We start from the raw sequence: 13,482 nt of genomic DNA, 5'->3' as shown, positions 1-13,482 counted from the left end.
CAAGTGAGGCGTGACTCGGTGATGCGATCCCCGCGGTGGACGCCGGGCTGTGGGTGGGGTTTCCCCGCGCGTCATACCCAGAATCCACCGCGCAGTTTCCCAATGAATACAAGGTAATTGTGATTCACAAAATGTTATACAATTGAACGGTGAAGAAAAAAAAATTACATTTTTACCACTATAATGTTATTTTAGCCCCAGATTTTACATTTTCACAAAGGAAAATGGGTAAAAATGACCACATAATTTGTTCTACAATTTCTGCTGAACGGGGCAATACCCCATATGTGGCTGTACAGTACTGCTTAGCCACATGGCGAGACTCGGGAGGGAAGGAGCGCTATTTGACTCTTGGAGAACAAACTTTAGTAGAACAGTTTGCAGACTCCATATACAGAGCCCCAAAGTGGCAGAAGAGCAGAATCCCCCCTCAAGTGACACCAGTTTGGAAATTACACCCCTATGGAAATGTATCTACAGGACTAGTGATGAATTTGACTCCCTGGGTGCTTTCCAGAAACGAGCAGTAATGGATGTTGCAAAGTGAAAATGCAAATATTTCATTATAGTGGCCAGTACATTGTAGTGTCCGGTACATTGTAGTGCCCTTACGTTGTAGTGCCCAGTACATGATTCCCAGCTAGTGCTTTCTGGAGAAATAAATTGTCTCTCCTCGCTACAGTTATGCCAAACATGTGGATGCTAACTGCCCACGGTGGGGCCCAGGAGGAGGGGGCATTTGGATTTGGGAGCGCAGATGTCACTGGATTTCTTTAAGTGGGAGCCAAGTCACTTTTCCAGAACCTTTGTGCTACCAGTGATATGGACACCCCCTATATTACTGTTTACAGATGATGAACCTGAGTGGGGACTTGTTTTTTGTGGGTTGAGTAGAAGCTCTTAATGGTGGCATTTTGGGGTACAGAACATTTTGGAGCATATTTATCCTGTGCTGTACACTGAACACTTACAGTGGGTACGGAAAGTATTCAGACCCCTTTAAAACTTTTCACACTTTGTTTCATTGCAACCATTTGGTAAATTCTAAACAGTTATTTTTTTTCTCATTAAAGTGCACTCTGCACCCCATCTTGACTGAAAAAAAGCAGAAATGCAGACAATTTGGCAAATTTATTAAAAAAGAAAAACTGAAATATCACATGGGCATAAGTATTCAGACCCTTCACTCAGACACTCATATTTAAGTCACATGCTGTCCATTTCCTTGTGATCCTCCTTGAGATGGTTCTACTCCTTCATTGGAGTCCAGCTGTGTTTAATTAAACTGATAGGACTCAATTTGGAAAGGCACACACCTGTCTATATAAGACCTCACAGCTCACAGTGCATGTCAGACCAAATGAGAATCATCAGCTCAAAGGAACTGCCCAAGGAGCTCAGAGACAGAATTGTGGCAAGGCACAGATCTGGCCAAGGTTATAAAAGAATTTCTGCATTACTCAAGGTTCCTAAGAGCACAGTGGCTTTCATAATCCTTAAATGGAAGAAGTTTGGGACCACCAGAAGTCTTCCTAGACCTGGCCGTCCAGCCAAACTGAGCAATCGTGGGAGAAGAGCCTTGGTGAGAGAGGTAAAGAAGAACCCCAAGATCACTGTGGCTGAGCTCCAGCGATGCAGTAGGGAGATTGGAGAAAGCTCCACAAAGTCAACTATCACTGCATCCCTCCACCAGTCGGGCCTTTATGGCAGAGTGGCCAGATGGAAGCCTCTACTCAGTGCAAGACATATGAAAGCACGCATAGAGTTTGCTCAAAAACACATGAAGGACTCACAGACTATGAGAAATAAGATTCTCTGGTCTGATGAGACGAAGATAGAACTTTTTGGTGATAATTCTAAGCGGTATGTGTCGAGAAAACCTGGCACTGCTTATGACCTGCCCAATACAATCCCTACAGTGAAACATGGTGGCAGCATCATGCTATAGGGGTATTTTTCAGCTGCAGGGACAGGATGACTGGTTGCAATTGAAGGAAACATGAATGCAGCCAAGTACAGAGATATCCTAGATGAAAACCTCTTCCAGAGTGCTCTGGACCTCAGACTTGGCTGAAGGTTCACCTTCCAACAAGACAATGACCCTAAGCACACAGCTAAAATGACAAAGGAATGGCTTCAGAACAACTCTGTGGCCATCCTTGACTGGCCCAACCAGAGCCCTGACCTAAACCCAATTGAGCATCTCTGGAGAGACCTGAAAATGTCTGTCCACCAACGTTCACCATCCAACCTGATGGAACTGGAGAGGATCTGCAAGGAAGAATGGCAGAGGATCCCCAAATCCAGGTGTGAAAAACTTGTTGCATCATTCCCTAGAAGACTCATGGCTGTACTAGCTCAAAAGGGGCTTCTACTCAACACTGAGCAAAGGGTCTGAATACTTATGACCATGTGATATTTCAGTTTTTCTTTTTTAATACATTTTCAAAAATTTCTACATTTCTGTGGTTTTTTTTCAGTCAAGATGGGGTGCAGAGTGTACTATAATGAGAAAAAAAAATGAACTTTTTAGAACTTACCGAATAGCTGCAATAAAACAAAGAGTGAAAAAGTTAAAGGGGTCTGAATACTTTCCGCACCCACTGTACATCGGGGTTTCCATCTAAATCTACAAAATACATGATTCAGATGACACCCCCGAGGGATCCATTCAGAATAATGAGGCAGCAGAGTTACACCGGACTCCGTCTACCCTCTGGTCGACTGCGCTTTTATGCACGCTGAAAAAGATGGACATCACTGGATCATAGGCCAGACGGCGTCCATTATACGGAATCTTCCCCCGGGGTTCTGTCCGAATCGCAAGCTCAGTCATTTATATGGCAGCATGAGACTTGTGTAAGAATAATATGAAAATAAAAGATGGAAGTAATATTAAAAAACACAATTAGGAAAATTAAAAATGTGCTTCTTAAATCATTAAGAAGAGGTGTGAATGCGGCCCAGTTATTCATCGGTGCTCAACCGGACTCTGTACAGGAGCAGCCGCGCCATCACCGGACGCTTCTGCTGTGATGTGGACGGCGGATAAAGCTTCACTGCACCGGAGACTTCATACAATATCACACACCGGTCATCGTCACACGCCGCTAATCATAGTCACATGCCAATCATCATCGTCATACGCCAGTCATCATCATCACACGCCGCTAATCATAGTCACATGCCAATCATCATCATCATATGCCAGTCATCATCATCACACGTCACTAATCATAGTCACATGCCAATCATCATCGTCATACGCCAGTCATCATCATCACACGCCGCTAATCATAGTCATATGCCAATCATCATCGTCATACGCCAGTCATCATCATCACACGCCAATCATCATCATCATATGCTAGTCATCATCACACGCCGCTAATCATAGTCACATGCCAATCATCATCGTCATACGCCAGTCATCATCATCACACGCCGCTAATCATAGTCACATGCCAATCATCATCGTCATACGCCAGTCATCATCATCACACGCCGGTCATTATTACACACCTGTGGAAACATCTACAGGAATCTCCTCCTTCCCGTCGCTCACACACGGCTGATCCCCCCTCGTCATCGCTTCTTCTTCTGTCTCATCCTCCTCTTTATTCTTAGTTGGATCTTCCTCCTGATATATCAGATGTAACAATCAGCACAATACAAGAAGCCACCAAAATCTGTGACATCTATGACCTCGATCAGAAATGTCCCCCCCATATACAGATCCGGTACAGGGCTCAGCGCCGTCTACCTGATGACTCTCCGGGATGTTGTGATTCTCCTCTGGACAGTCCTGGGGATACAGAGGACGGGGACATCTCTCTGGTGGATTTCTTTCCATGAGTCCATCTGTAGGAGACACATAGTGACAGAATACAGTGACATGTAAAAGTTTGGGCACCAATGGTCAAAATTACTGTTATTGTGAACAGTTAAGTTGAAGATGAAATAATCTCTAAACGGCCTAAAGTTAAAGATGACATTTCCTTTGTATTTTAGGCAAAACAATAAATAATAAACTATATATACAGTGGTGGCCAAAAGTATTGGCACCCCTGCAATTCTGTCAGATAATACTCAGTTTCTTCCTGAAAATGATTGCAATCACAAATTCTTTGGTATTATTCTCTTCATTTAATTTGTCTTCAATGAAAAAACACAAAAAGAATTGTCCTAAAGCCAAATTGGATATAATTCCACACCAAACCTAAAAAAGGGGGTGGACAAATGTATTGGCACCCTTTGAAAAATCATGTGATGCTTCTCTAATTCGTGTAATTAACAGCACCTGTAACTTACCTGTGGCACCTAACAGGTGTTGGCAATAACTAAATCACACTTGCAGCCAGTTAACATGGATTAAAGTTGACTCAACCTCTGTCCTGTGTCCTTGTGTGTTCCACATTCAGCATGGAGAAAAGAAAGAAGACCAAAGAACTGTCTGAGGACTTGAGAAACCAAATTGTGAGGAAGCATGAGCAATCTCAAGGCTTCAAGTCCATCTCCAAAGACCTGAATGTTCCTCTGTCTTCCGTGCGCAGTGTCATCAAGAAGTGTAAAGCCCATGGCACTGTGGCTAACCTCCCTAGATGTGGACGGAAAAGAAAAATTGACGAGAGATTTCAACGCAAGATTGTGCGGATGGTGGATAAAGAACCTCGACTAACATCCAAACAAGTTCAAGCTGCCCTGCAGTCTGAGGGTACAACAGCGTCAACCTGTACTATCCGTCGACGTCTGAATGAAAAGGGACTGTATGGTAGGATACCCAGGAAGACCTCACTTCTTACCCCGAGACATAAAAAAGCCAGGCTGGAGTTTGCCAAAACTTACCTGAGAAAGCCTAAAACATTTTGGAAGAATGTTCTCTGGTCAGATGAGACAAAAGTAGAGCTTTTTGGGAAAAAGCATCAACATAGATTGTACAGGAAAAAAAAAGAGGCATTCAAAGAAAAGAACACGGTCCCTACAGTCAAACATGGCGGAGGTTCCCTGATGTTTTGGGGTTGCTTTGCTGCCTCTGGCACTGGACTGCTTGACCGTGTGCATGGCATTATGAAGTCTGAAGACTACCAACAAATTTTGCAGCATAATGTAGGGCCCAGTGTGAGAAAGCTGGGTCTCCCTCAGAGGTCATGGGTCTTCCAGCAGGACAATGACCCAAAACACACTTCCAAAAGCACTATAAAATAGTTTTAGAGAAAGTACTGGAGACTTCTAAGGTGGCCAGCAATGAGTCCAGACCTGAATCCCATAGAACACCTGTGGAGAGATCTCAAAATGGCAGTTTGGAGAAGGCAACCTTCAAATATCAGGGACCTGGAGCAGTTTGCCAAAGAAGAATGGTCTACAATTCCAGCAGAGCATTGTAAGAAACGCATTGATGGTTACCGGAAGCGGTTGTTCGCAGTTATTTTGGCAAAAGGTTGTGCAACCAAGTATTAGGCTGAGGGTGCCAATACTTTTGTCGGGCCCATTTTTGGAGTTTTGTGTGAAATGATCAATGATTTCATTTTTGCTTCATTCTCTTTTGTGTTTTTTCATTGAAGACAAATTAAATGAAGATAATAAGACCAAAGAATTTGTGATTGCAATCATTTTCAGGAAGAAACTGAGTATTATCTGACAGAATTGCAGGGGTGCCAATACTTTTGGCCACCACTGTATTTTCATCTTTTACATTTAAAAAAAATTTCAATAAGGAAAAATGGTTAAATGCAAAAGTTTTGGCACCCGGCAAGGTTAGTACCTAGTAGCACCCCCTTTTGAAAGTATCACAGCTTGTAAATGCTTTTCGTAGCCAGACAATAGTCTTTCAATTCTTGTTTGAGGGATTTTCATCCTTTCATCCTTGGAGGAATTCTTCCAGTTCTGTGAGATTCTTGGGTCGTCTTGCATCCTCTGCTATTTTGAGGTCTAGCCACAGATTTTCAATGATGTTCAGGGGACTGTGAGGGCCATTGTAAAACCTTCAGCTTGCGCCTTTTGAGGTTGTCTATTGTGGATTTTGACATGTGTTTAGTATCATTATCATTTGCCATCCTCTTTTTACCTTCAGCTTTTTTGCAGATGGTGTTATGTTTGTATCAAGAATTTGCTGAAATTTCATGGAATCCATTCTTCCCTCTACCCGTTCCCTGTGCCATTGGCTGCAACACAACCCCAAAGCATGATTGATCCACCACCATGTTCTTTTTCTAAAATTCTGTGCCCTTTTTTTTCCACACAACTTTGATCACTGCTCTATTTTAACCTCATCGGTCCACAAGACTTGTTTCCAAAATGCATCAGACCTTCTTAGATGTACTTTTGCACTTCTGACGCTGAATTTTATGGTGAGGTCGCAGGAGAGGTTTTCTTCTGATGACTCTTCCATGAAGGCCATATTTGTGCAGGTGTCTCTGAAGAGTACAACAATTTTCCACAACTCCAGAGTCTGCTAAATCTTTCTGAAGGTCTTTTGCAGTCAGGAGGGGGTTCTAATTTGCCTCTCTAGCAATCCTACTGAAAATTTGCTTGGTCTTCCAGACCTTATCTTGACCTCCACTCTTTCTGTTAACTGCCATTTCTTTATTACATTTTGAACCAAGGAAAGGGCAACTTGAAAACACTTTGCTCATAGCCTTCTCCTGCTTTGTGGCCTCCACCATTTTCAGAGTGCTAGACAGCTGCTTAGAAGAAGCCATGGCTGCGGTTATTTTGGCACAATGTTAGAGTAAGCTGTGTTTTTATAAAGCTGGAAATTTGCATCACCTGGCCTTTCCTAACGATGATAGTGAACGAGCCATAACCCTAACAGGATAAGTAAGGTCTGAATCATTGGTCAAAGTTATCTGAGCACACAAATGTCCCAAGGTAACGCAAAGGAAATGTGTCATCTTTAACTTTAGGTCTTTTAGAGATCATTTCATCTTCAACTTGCTTAACTGGTCACAATAACAGGAATTTGGCCAGGGGTGCTCAAACGTTTACATGCCACTGTAGATTGTGTCATGCAATGATGGAAGTAGTAGTAGATGACCATAGAACCAACATGACAGTCTCCCCTCCTCACCCTGCTGATCGGCCCATATTGCGGTCGCCTCTTGTGCTCCATGTATAACCTCAACCTTAATATCAATCAGATCTTCACCCTAAAAAAGAACAATGTGAGATGAGCTCAAATCCAATCACGTCACGGTCAGATGTTGTGGGGACTTCAGTGTCATCTACCTGATGATCCTTTAGGATGTTGTGATTCTCCTCCGGACAGTCCTGGGGATACAGAGGACGGGGACATCTCTTTGGTGGATTTTTCCTCCTGGATCCATCTGTGGAGACACACAGACTGAATACATGACCTGCCGTGTATCTGTCTATATATGAGACTCGTCTCTCAGAACCAGTAATTCTATGTTTATGTATCAGGGAATAAATTACATTGTTGTGGTCCTCACCACTGGTACCGAGGTCCCAGAACATTGTGGCCTCAAGTATGAAGTGATAATCAGCGAGGCCAAAGCCTAATGCTCTCTGCTCTGCACTCGGAGGATGAGGACCCTGAGGAGAGGGACAGAGAAGACCCTCGTCACTCAGATGGAGGAGGCGTACTAAAAAACACAACTTCTCCAAGTTTCGTCTCCAGGGATGGAACCACAGAGGAGCTGGAGAAAGCTCCACATTTCTATCCATTGGTTTCCTCTCCTAATTCACTGTATGGAGATTGGGGGAAGGACGGTCACCATTTACCAGTGATTGTATTTTGAGAGCTCATGATGTCACCATGAGGACACGGCCTCCCTCCTGGACAGGATCCTCTGGGATCACTCAGAGGAGAGAACCTGACTTCCTCCTATTAAAAGACGAGTTAACGTGTATTTCTTCTTCTTTAAATAGAGATAAATCTCCACATCCGCCTCGGTATAAACACTGAAATAGGCAGCAAGTTCTGCGTTTGTCTCTAAAGGAGGAAAAAAGGCACATGTACGACTAACGTACGAAGTCACAGAACCCGGAAGGACGGTGTTGTGGGGAGCACCCGGTACACAGCGGTTAGTACCTATCAATGTGTAGAAAGGACAACTAGAGAGCAGGCACCGGGGTCATGGGCGCTTACTGATGCACACGGGGAGCCAAGGAGAGATTGTCTGGTCAGACTCCAAGGAAAAGCTCCATAATACATATTCTACTGAACAAACATCCCTGTAAGGGAGACTTACAATTATTATTACCACCAGACCAGGATCTCAGATTGAAGTCCCCATTATTTTAGTTTTGTCTCCCAAAATGAGAACAAATGTTTTTTTTTAATAAAAATAAATCTATCTATCTACATACATATACACACACACATATATATATATTATTATTTGGCAAAATAAAGTATTATTATTTAGCATTTTCACGTCAGGATTTATTGCACACTGTAAACGCCAAAAGAAAAAAACACATCAGAAACACCTCCCCAAAACTGCAATGAAAAAACAACAATCAAAAAAGTCACCAACAAAAAGGTCAAGGGCCATTCAAGAAGAGAAGCCCTCACACAGCTCCGATAACGGAAGATAAAGTGATGGGTGTCAGGAACAGTTCTGAAAATGGCAGCAACGTCGTTCTTACCACCCAATAAATGCTGAGAAACAAAACCCAAAAAGCCAGAAGCCCGACCACGACTGATGACGACATTGAGCCTGACCGATTCTGAGGGACGGACTAGCGACAGAGGATTAGGGGGAAAATCATCAGTAAATTAACCCCGACTCTGCTGAGTAACAATCCACGACAGACTCAGATTCCGAAAGATCTCACAGGAGAGAACGGACAGAAGCGCTGGGACATCTGCAGACAAAATGTGACCGATGCTCTAAGGAAGGTGAAAGATTCTGAAAGAAGCCGCCGAGGACGAAGACTCAAGACTGATGAAGACGACAGCGGAGAAACCGCGACTCACAGATCAGAAGAGAATAATCAGGGAATGAAAGCTGTGAGAAAATGTAGAGAAAACCAGAGCAAGTCTGGAGAAAAATCATCTATTATAGGACGAGGCCGAGAGACGTCATCACATCCACCGGAGCCAACAAGAGTCTCCTCTCACCTGGTGATGTCAGAGGCCGGAGCTCCTCCATCATCACCTCCTGGTACCGATCCTGGTGTCCTTCTAGATACTCCCACTCCTCCATGGAGAGACAGACAGCGACGTCCTGACACCTTATAGGAACCTGACAACAACGACACCGTCATCACCCAGAATCCTCCAGTGCTGTCCTGTATAATGTCCCAGCAGTCACCTCTCCGCTCATCACCCAGAATCCTCCAGTGCTGTCCTGTATAATGTCCCAGCAGTCACCTCTCCACTCATCACCCAGAATCCTCCAGTGCCGTCCTGTATAATGTCCCAGCAGTCACCTCTCCCGTCATCACCCAGAATCCTCCAGTGCTGTCCTGTATAAGGTCCCAGCAGTCACCTCTCCGGTCATCACCCAGAATCCTCCAGTGCTGTCCTGTATAATGTCCCAGCAGTCACCTCTCCAGTCATCACCCAGAATCCTCCAGTGCTGTCCTGTATAATGTCCCAGCAGTCACCTCTCCGCTCATCACCCAGAATCCTACAGTGCCGTCCTGTATAATGTCCCAGCAGTCACCTCTGCGCTCATCACCCAGAATCCTCCAGTGCTGTCCTGTATAATGTCCCAGCAGTCACCTCTCCGCTCATCACCCAGAATCCTCCAGTGCTGTCCTATATAATGTCCCAGCAGTCACCTCTAAGCTCATCACCCAGAATCCTCCAGTGCTGTCCTGTAAAATGTCCCAGCAGTCACCTCTCCGGTCATCACAGAGAATACTCCAGTGCTGTCCTGTATAATGTCCCAGCAGTCACCTCTCCGGTCATCACCCAGAATCCTCCAGTGCTGTCCTGTATAATGTCCCAGCAGTCACCTCTCCGCTCATCACCCAGAATCCTCCAGTGCTGTCCTATATAATGTCCCAGCAGTCACCTCTAAGCTCATCACCCAGAATCCTCCAGTGCTGTCCTGTAAAATGTCCCAGCAGTCACCTCTCCGGTCATCACCCAGAATCCTCCAGTGCTGTCCTGTATAATGTCCCAGCAGTCACCTCTCCGGTCATCACCCAGAATCCTCCAGTGCTGTCCTGTATAATGTCCCAGCAGTCACCTCTCCGCTCAGCAGCTCAATCATCTTGTTGCTGAGCTCTAGGATCTTCTTCTTCTTCCTCTCATGTATCGGGGGGTGCGGGGGAGGCTCTGTGATGGGGCCCGGGCTCCGCCCTCCTGACTCCTGGAGATGGATGATGGGAGTCACACCCTCCCCCGGTGTCTTCCTCACTATTGTGTAATCCTGTGTATGGAGAGAGACACTTAGGGAGAAGAATTCCTTCCCGACTCCAGATCTGACAATCAGTAGAAATCCCGGGATCAATAACCGTCTCCAGTAATCTGGGGCCATAACCTGAAATATTATTACACTCAGGACAGACATCCAGGCCCCTCTACAGCTCTTATAGGGAATCCCCATGACAACTCCTCCTGGCAGAAAGCTGCACACAATCACTGCTCTTACAGTAAAGAATCCTTCTCCTCCTCTTCTGGATTTCCTCTTCCTGATGTCGGACTTGTTACATAACACAATAAAGCTGATAGAAATGTAGAGGAGTTACCTCTCCGCTCAGCAGGGAGATGATCTCCAGGGTGAAGTGTAATAATCTTCTGGTGGTCTCGTCCTCGTCCATCCTCGGGGTCATTCAGGAGAAGGAGGGATGATCACTGGATCAGCTGGAGGGATCTCGTCCTGCCGGCGTCTTCATGATAAAGGAGAAGATGGAGATCACAGGGGACGATATAACGACAATCACTGAATTCTGCCCCAAATATCCGACATTTATCAGGAAGAATCTGGAGGAAAAGCCACAAACTCCACCGCGACCTCCTCCACCGATCTGACCGCTCATTATCAGCCTCGTAGGAGGAGAACGGTCACCGTGGTAACTACAGCGCCAGCAGGGGACGGTCACCGTGGTAACTACAGCACCAGCGGGGACGGTCACCGTGGTAACTACACCGCCAGCGGGGGACGGTCACTGTGGTAACTACAGCGCCAGCGGGGGGAGGTCACTGTGGTAACTACAGCGCCAGCGGAGGACGGTCACCGTGGTAACTACACCGCCAGCGGAGGACGGTCACCGTGGTAACTCCACCTCCAGGGGAGGACGGTCACCGTGGTAACTCCACCTCCAGAAGGGGAAAGGTCATCGTGGTAACTCCACCTCCAGCGGAGGACGGTCACCGTGGTAACTCCACCTCCAGCGGAGGACGGTCACCGTGGTAATTCCACCTCCAGAGGAGGACGGTCACCGTGGTAACTCCACCTCCAGCGGAGGACGGTCACCGTGGTAACTCCACCTCCAGCGGGGGGCGTGTCCTGACTGTGCATTATGGGCGTGTTCTAGTTTAGCAGCAGACGCCATAGCCTCATGCAGAGGGACTGGGAGACAAGCTGCTGGTGAAGCTGCAGGAGGAGGTCTGTGCTGCGGGCTTGTGGGGGCTCTGGGTGGGATGCACACTTGGGGGCTGGTGGCTATGTGAGGGATGCTGCGGGCTCTGGGTGCTGTGTGGGGATGCTCTGGGGGCACGCTGCGAGCTTGTGGCTCTGGGGGCATGCTGTGGGTGGATGCTGCGGGCTTGTGGTGGCTCTGGGGGCATGCTGTGGGTGGATGCGGGTTTGTGAGGGCATGCTGTGGGCTCTGGGGGGGGATGCTGCGGGTTTGTGGGGGCTTTCTGGGGGGCATGCTGTGGGTTTGCGGGGGCTTGCTGTGGGCTCTGGGGCATGCTGTGGGTTTGTGGGTGCATGCTGCGGGTTTGTGGGGGCTTTGGGTGGGATGCACGCTTGGGGGCTGGTGGTGGCTGTGGGGGATGCTGCGGGCTCTGGGGACATGCTGATGGCTCTGTGGGGATGATCTGGGGGGGCATGCTGTGGGCTGGGGGGGCATGCTGTGGGCTCTGGGGGAGTATGCTGTGGGCTTGTGGGGGCTCTGGGAGGGTATGGTGCGTGTTTGTGGGGGCTCTGGGGGGATGCTCTGGGAGGTTTGTGGGGGCTCTGGGGGAATGCTGTGGGCTTTGGGGGGTTTATGGGGGCTCTGAGGGCATTCTCTGGGGGGTTTGTGGGGGCTCTGGGGAAGGGGGGCGGAATGATGGTGCACGCCTGTGGGGGCTCTGGGGAAGGGGGGCGGAATGATGGTGCACGCCTGTGGGGGCTCTGGGGAAGGGGGGCGGAATGATGGTGCACGCCTGTGGGGGCTCTGGGGAAGGGGGGCGGAATGATGGTGCACGCCTGTGGGGGCTCTGGGGAAGGGGGGCGGAATGATGGTGCACGCCTGTGGGGGCTCTGGGGAAGGGGGGCGGAATGATGGTGCACGCCTGTGGGGGCTCTGGGGAAGGGGGGGCGGAATGATGGTGCACGCCTGTGGGGGCTCTGGGGAAGGGGGGGCGGAATGATGGTGCACGCCTGTGGGGGCTCTGGGGAAGGGGGGGCGGAATGATGGTGCACGCCTGTGGGGGCTCTGGGGAAGGGGGGGCGGAATGATGGTGCACGCCTGTGGCGGCTCTGGGGAAGGGGGGGGGGGGCGGAATGATGGTGCACGCCTGTGGCGGCTCTGGTGAAGGGGGGGGGCGGAATGATGGTGCACGCCTGTGGCGGCTCTGGGGAAGGGGGGGCGGAATGATGGTGCACGCCTGTGGCGGCTCTGGGGAAAAGGGGGGGGGGGCGGAATGATGGTGCACGCCTGTGGCGGCTCTGGGGAAAAGGGGGGGGGCGGAATGATGGTGCACGCCTGTGGCGGCTCTGGGGAAAAGGGGGGGGGCGGAATGATGGTGCACGCCTGTGGGGGCTCTGGGGAAAAGGGGGGGGGCGGAATGATGGTGCATGCCTGTGGGGGCTCTGGGGAAAAGGGGGGGGCGGAAGGATGGTGCACGCCTGTGGGGGCTCTGGGGAAAAGGGGGGGGGGGCGGAAGGATGGTGCACGCCTGTGGGGGCTCTGGGGAAAAGGGGGGGGGTGGAATTATGGTGCACGCCTGTGGGGGCTCTGGGGAGGGGGGGTGGAATGATAGTGCACGCCTGTGAGGGCTCTGGGGAAGGGGGGGGGCGGGATGATGGTGCATTCCTGTGGGGGATGGTGCACGCTTTTGGGGCCTCTGGAGGGGGCGAATAATGTTTGTAGAGGGCAGTCTGCTGGGATTTGGGGTGGGGGTTTATGCTTTGGGGCCCTCTGGTTGATGTGGGGGGATTAATGCTGTGGGGATTTGGGGTGGTGGGTTAATGTTTCATTGGAGGACACAAAAAAACATTGGTGTATGTTGCTGACACTATGCAAAAAAAGCTTAGCTCTTCCCCAGAAGGGTGCATCATCAACTGGCATGAAGCTAATCCGTTTTAGCTTAGTGTCTGTAGGAGGCAGACATGAGTCTGGACCCAGGCCCAT

The 13,482-nt window shown here is 48.6% G+C and overlaps 1 pseudogene; it reads right to left on the bottom strand.

The window, feature by feature from the left end:
- The window catches only part of LOC141201495 (uncharacterized), a 63,190-nt pseudogene extending 53,985 nt beyond the window's left edge, over positions 1-9,205 (bottom strand).
- Between the last annotated feature and the right edge of the window lie 4,277 nt (positions 9,206-13,482).

The sequence above is a fragment of the Phyllobates terribilis genome, unplaced genomic scaffold (assembly GCF_046119375.1).
Source record: "Phyllobates terribilis strain yellow unplaced genomic scaffold, ASM4611937v1 Scaffold_117__1_contigs__length_5270597, whole genome shotgun sequence".
Taxonomy (NCBI): domain Eukaryota; kingdom Metazoa; phylum Chordata; class Amphibia; order Anura; family Dendrobatidae; genus Phyllobates; species Phyllobates terribilis.
The sequence above is the reverse complement of the archived record's forward strand: the minus strand, read 5'-3'. Positions and strand labels throughout refer to the sequence as shown.